Source organism: Crocodylus siamensis, chromosome 4 (genome assembly GCF_052110815.1).
Source record: "Crocodylus siamensis isolate JL-2025a chromosome 4, ASM5211081v1, whole genome shotgun sequence".
In the NCBI taxonomy this organism is placed as follows: Eukaryota; Metazoa; Chordata; order Crocodylia; family Crocodylidae; genus Crocodylus; species Crocodylus siamensis.
The window spans coordinates 157,571,972-157,578,189 of record NC_143398.1 but is presented as its reverse complement, the minus strand read 5'-3'; positions in this window follow the sequence as shown (position 1 = coordinate 157,578,189).

Sequence of the window (6,218 nt, the reverse complement as noted above, 5' to 3'; positions counted from 1 at the left end):
CAGGGAATTTGTTTCTGCCTAGCTAAATCACCTGTTTCAATTTCAGTTGTATACTGTATTTTTCACTTTCTTTAGCAAGGGTCCCCAATGTTTACTGGCCCACAGGCAATTGTATTGAGCAAGTGATGTGCAGGGAATGTTATGATTTACTGCTCCTGACAACCTGAAGAAGCATGTATCAGTTGAGAGTAAAATCTCCTGGGACTGTAAATAACAGTGGAGGGTTTTGCAGGCAGCCTGTTGTGGACAACGTGCTACTATGTTCTGTTTTGCAGTATTGCAATATGTTGTTTTAAACAGCAGTCGCATTTCAACTTGCAGTCATTGAATTTCTCTGTTCAGCTCCCACTACACACACTGAGCTATTCCAGCAGTCACTCATGTAGATTTGACTTCACTTTAATCTTTCTCACACTCTCCCTCTCCTTTATTTTTTGGACCACAAGGAAGGGAGGTAATTCCTTAAATAAACACAGCTTCTTCTGTTAAAAGTTTGCCTTTCTTGATGTGGAGGAGTTTTCCAGAACTATTCCAGGTGATACTCAGCTGCTTTTCCAAATTGGTTTCATTAGTCTGAAAGAATGCACCTATTTTCTTCTCTAGTTGCAACACTGATATTACAGAGACTTCTCTTTTACCTTGAAAGTTATCTCAGCCATTTAGGACCAGATATTTAGGTGCCTAAAGCTCTAGGCAGATGTCCTTAGTGCACTCTTTCTTTTCTTGTGCTTTTTTGTCTCTTTTTTTTCTGCTGGAATATGGCTATGGAGATACTTATCACTGCAGAAGTCTCAGTTTTGCCTGGCAATGCCCGCACCTGGTACTATAATGCTGTACTGAACCCAGCTGGGCAGTCAGGTAGGGAAGACATTTCTTATCACCCCAGCTCAGTGGTTATCCCTGACTTATATCCTGGTGAATCTAGTTATAGCTGCTCCTATTTATTAGCAACCATGGTTATTATGGTAGTGCCTAGAGACTGAGATTAGGGCCAACTCGTGCCAGGACTGGATGATCCCTGCCCTGGAGTATTTACAGTCTAAACAAAAGATGGGCAAAGGACAGGGGACAGGAATGGAACATATAATGAAATGGATGCCAGCCTCAGGCCTGACCCTAACCCACCTATTAAGTATCCCAGTGTTTAAATGCAATCCTTTTCCACCCTTCTCAAGTTCCTGAAAAAATAGTAATACCAAGGAGCTGGGTGGCTTCTCCTTTGTGACTTAGAAAGTGACTTAGAAGGCCAAGAATTGTATATTACATGTTAGCCATTTTTCAGGGCTTTAAGGAGGGCAGAAATGGAGTATACAAAGGCTATCTATGTGGGAGGTGGGGTGCATTTTAATTAGAGTGGTTCCTGGAATAACCGCTCTAATTAAAACAGCTCACCATCATGTGTATTAAGCCCTGACCCCCCCCCCCCCCAAATTTCAAAATGGCTGCAGGGGCACTTAAATTAAACCTCATTGAATGAGCTTTGGTTAAAATGCTGCCATGGCCATTTTGAAACATGGCAGGGCTTAATACACTGAGTGAGGTGACACTGGAATGTTCTACGTAGAACATGGAGCAGACTTTATTGAGTCTGCTTCAAGGCGTTCTAGTTAAAATTCAAATGAGCATGTCTAAGGCAGCCTTAGAGGCCCAGCAGATGAAGTAGGATCCTAACTCATCCTGTTAGTTCTCTGATACTAGTGCTGGGAGCTGGGTTAAATTAGGCAGGGAGAAGCTATTGCAACAAATCAGTCTGCGCAGCTCTGTGCTCATTTCATGAGTTTGTTCTGCAGTTTGCAGCCAGTTTAAAATGGATTCACAGGTTGGGTTTTGTGGAACTCAGAACAGTTAATTTTGCCATTAGTAAAGATGCCTGCTTCTTTGTGGGTGCAACCTTAACTTCAAGGCAATACTGTCTCTGCCAATTATTACCATTAATAAAACTTGCCATTAGAACATATACTTGCTGACAATGTACTACAGCTTAAAAAGAGGTATTCTGCTGATAAAAGCTGTTATGTAATAGCTCATATTATCTAGGGCCCGTATTCTGCAGTATTCATATACTTGCAAGTGTCTGGGGCCAAGTTCCTTATGGTCAGCAACTGGTCTTATTTAAGAAATGGAGTTTTGTTTGCAGCCACCATGATTTAAATAAGTTTGTGAAAACAAAATATAATAAGCAGTTTTTTGTGATGTATTCAGTATTGTAACATCTTAAAAGGAGTCTCTTCATCCAATCAAAGGACTGAAATTCTGTTTACGGACTAGAAACTCTGTCCATGATATAACAACACTTCCAAAGAATGTGTAATGCCAATTTGGGTTTTCCAAGCAAAACAAAAATAGGAGGCTTAGTATGCTCCAGGTCTCTCTCCAAATTAACCAAGCTATTTAAAATATGAAGTGCTGCTTAGTTTCTGAATATGAATTATACAAGGACAGCATCCCTGCCTTTCTGCTGCCCTCCAATAGTTCAAATAATTTGGTTTTAACGAGGGGAGTTTTCCATAACTTGACATTTTTTGCTAGTAATGCGTACTTATCTTGACAGAAAATAATAGAATAGCCTATGCATGCAAGATGTATATCTTTGAGCAACTGAACAGGCTCAAATAAAATAAACCTATGTAAATTTGCAGAAAGGCTGACTTTATTGCTGGAATAAGTGGAGCAAGTTACAGCTTAATATGGGTATTTGTCAGAGTGCTTCGATTTAAGTGTCTCTATACCAAGAGCCCAAAACAAAGAGGACTGAGTATTTGACAGGAATCTAGGACATCCATAACTCTGTGATCCAAATAAAGTATTTATGTAACTGCACACGGTTTATAGAACATAGCAACTTTGGCACCCAGAGGGGTGGGGGGTTCAGTAGTCAAAAAAACTATTGAGACTCGCATTTCAAGTTTTACTGGGGTATACAAGTTAATTTTCAGAAAAAATTACATCCTAGGCACTGGAAAAATAGTAATTAATCTGCTACAAGTTTCACAGGCTAACTTACTGTTTACTTAATAAGGGTCTCCCATCCACTGAAACCAGCAAGAAAAGGTGCAGAGTGAAGCTTGCTTGATTTTCATAGTTAAATCATACCCGGTTATTTTTAGGGCTGGTAAATTTTCTTAGTAATGACAGGAAAAATTGTTAGAGGGACTTCTAAATACATGCATCATTGATTGGGTTTCTGGGGCATGTACAGTTAGTCATGACATCTGCAATTTTTAAGTGTGCTGCAAGAAAAATTCAATCCTTTTTTTAATCTTAATAGAGGCTTTTTTTTTAAACAAACTTTTGCAGCTAACAGTTGGAAACTCCTGAAATATATTGGTTAAGCCTAACAGCAAGAACACTTTTAGGCCTTCTAGACCACTTCTGAATGATATGCTATATTTAGATTCTTTCTTTGACAGTTGCTTTTAGCTTTTTTTTCCCAACAAGCAACCCTTCCCCTCCCTGCAAAAAAGCGAATATCAATATAAAGTGAGACTTTTGACAAAATTTAGGCACACCCAAGGTTTCCACTTTCCTCACTTGAAAACTGTTTGCTGTTTTTTCCCCTTTGTCTCATAAGCAACACCCTTCACTCCAAAAAAGATGCTACAGATTTTCCTTTTGCAAAGTAGAAAATAAAATCATCCCATTTAAGCAATTTGCCATTATACAAGTGTAATGCTAAAACAGACCCACCAGTTATGTTTTCCCATTCCAGCTGCACGTTGCATTTTGTGCAGCTTATCTGCTTTATTAAATAGGCAGATAAGAACGTCTGTAATAACTGATTTATAACTGTGCTGGGAATGCTTACTTTTGATTGGTTTGGTTATATAAAAGTATCTGCCACTACCTGAACAAACAGATGTGTGTTGTATCAACCTGATTTGCCCAAAGGGTAAACAAGATAAAACTCCTGCATGCCAAAACTAGGTGAAACATGTGCATTAAGGGTGGGTAGTGTAATTTGTACAGTAAGGATTATAGTTCTCTAGAAGCTAAATTCTGCTGCTGTTTCACACGAGAACGCAGGTTTTAAGAATTACCGCAGGCAGTGCAGCAAAAACCTCTACTTAGCACCAGCTGTCAAGAGGTTAAGAAATATCAAACATACTGAATTGCAGTAGGTATCTGTGTGCATGCATGTAAATGTCATTCTAAGTGGAGCATATACAGAAAGATGAGAACCACCCTGTGCAATGGTTAGCATATGAAGAAGGCAGAGGGCACAATGCAGAAGGAAGCATTATAGTACATGAATTAGTGACAATTTGCAAGCATTAAAACCAAGTTTGGCTTTGAGTGTTCATGAATTCGAGGAGTCTGCAAAATACTGATTCATATATTAGAACCTGGCCTGGGATATTAAAATACTCAAAATACAAAATTTATTATTGCTTTTGATTTTGTACCCCACTGCATTTAAATTATTTCAAATTGGGGGATAAAGGAAATTTAAAAAGCAGCAGTTGATTTGTTCTTTCATGTCACTACAAATTCCTTCAAATTTAGTGATTTAAATTCCAAGCTGCCATTATGATTTTTACAGATGTCTGTCATAGCCTAGGCCCAGAGCAGTTAGAAAATACAAAATATACAAATACTTTTTGCATCAAAGCTTTTTGCTTTTAATGTTACAGTAATGAGGCTTTCATATAGTGAGCTTAAAATTTTAGTTCACCTCATTTAAAAAGGAAAGGGGCTGGTGGAAGTTGTTTATATCAAACATAATTAATGTATTTGCACATAGGTAGTACAAACCACTGTAATTTAAAAAAACCCCATGTTATTTTTATTATGTGTAGACCATTTAAAAAAAGAACACGTTTAAAAAAGCAACATCCTATCAGATACACTATTCAGTAAAAACATATTTGAGTTTACATGAAGCGAATGCATCATGTGCTCTCTTGTAGTTGGAAACAGTTATAAAACATCTTGTCTACTTTATCAAAAATTACCAAGCAGCTTTTTAGAGGGGATGTCTGTTTGAACTGGGCCACAACACAAGATTTTCAAATTTTCATACAGCTGCTAGAGATTTGAAAGCTCAAGGCAAGCAAAACTGCTATTTGCTATGAACTGTTTGTGCTGCGTTCACAAGACAGCCTGAGCAAGTATGTAGCATTTACATATTCCTTTGTTTTGCATGTTGCCCCATTTTTCAATAAAGTTGTCCTAAAGGAGACATTTTCAGTGAGCAAAGGGGTAAAATGATAAAAAAGGAAAACTGATGGGGACAAGAAATGGGCCTTCAATGTAATAATCCAAGGAGACTGAGCTTCTAATCCAGAAGTGATGTACATTAGAGAGCAATCCATCTGCCCCCCACTCCCACCTTGTGAAAAGGGATACTGTTACAGTATGAGGGGAAACAAAGACCACACTTAAAAATTTAACATTAACTCCTACAGCCCAATTGAGCAAGATTCCTCATAACAGTTTAAAGCCAAATTTCAGTAAGCAACAGCTGAAGAGCAAGATGTTTCAGTTTGTAAAAGGAAAGGAGGCTCAAGAACAGTAGGAATATATGCCCTGGTGCTAGTTTTTAGTATTTTATGTTTTTTCCTTGCACATAGGTAGCACTGTAACAGAATTACCTGAACTACAAAATCATTATTTTAACCAGATACTCATCTAAGATATTTTATCACAGGGGAAGGGAAGGAACCTATGAAGAGACTTATGCAAGGCAAGGTCTGATTTCTTGACTATGGCCTGGAATCTACCGAGTAGAAAACCTTCCTTGGTCAACGCCAATGCAAACTGCACCGAGGCATCTGAAAATTCCAGTCTTAACCAGAGCTTTTTGTACAAAAAGGTGTGCAAACACTGCAAGCAAAAAAAACAATTCAGTGTTACTTACTAGCACCCAAGGCTGGAATATGAATTTCCTTGGTCCACATTTAACCTGCCCTCTAATGGTCATGATGATAGGTTTGGGGGAAAATGCCTGAGACTAAGTCAACCAAACAGAGGCTTTGTGACCCTCACACAAAGTTCAAACTTAAACTGCAGCTTAATTGGTCTCTTACTAAGTAGGAGTTGATACTGAGAGAGAGAGAGGAGTTGATATTGAGAGAACTTTCGACTGTGTCATCTAATGAATCTGAGTTAGAAAAAGTGGAAGTAATAATCTGATGTTTATGTAAATGGGGGAGGAGGGAGGAATGCTTCTTTTGGGGAGGAAATAAAATAATGATACTGTACATATTATAGAGCAGCAG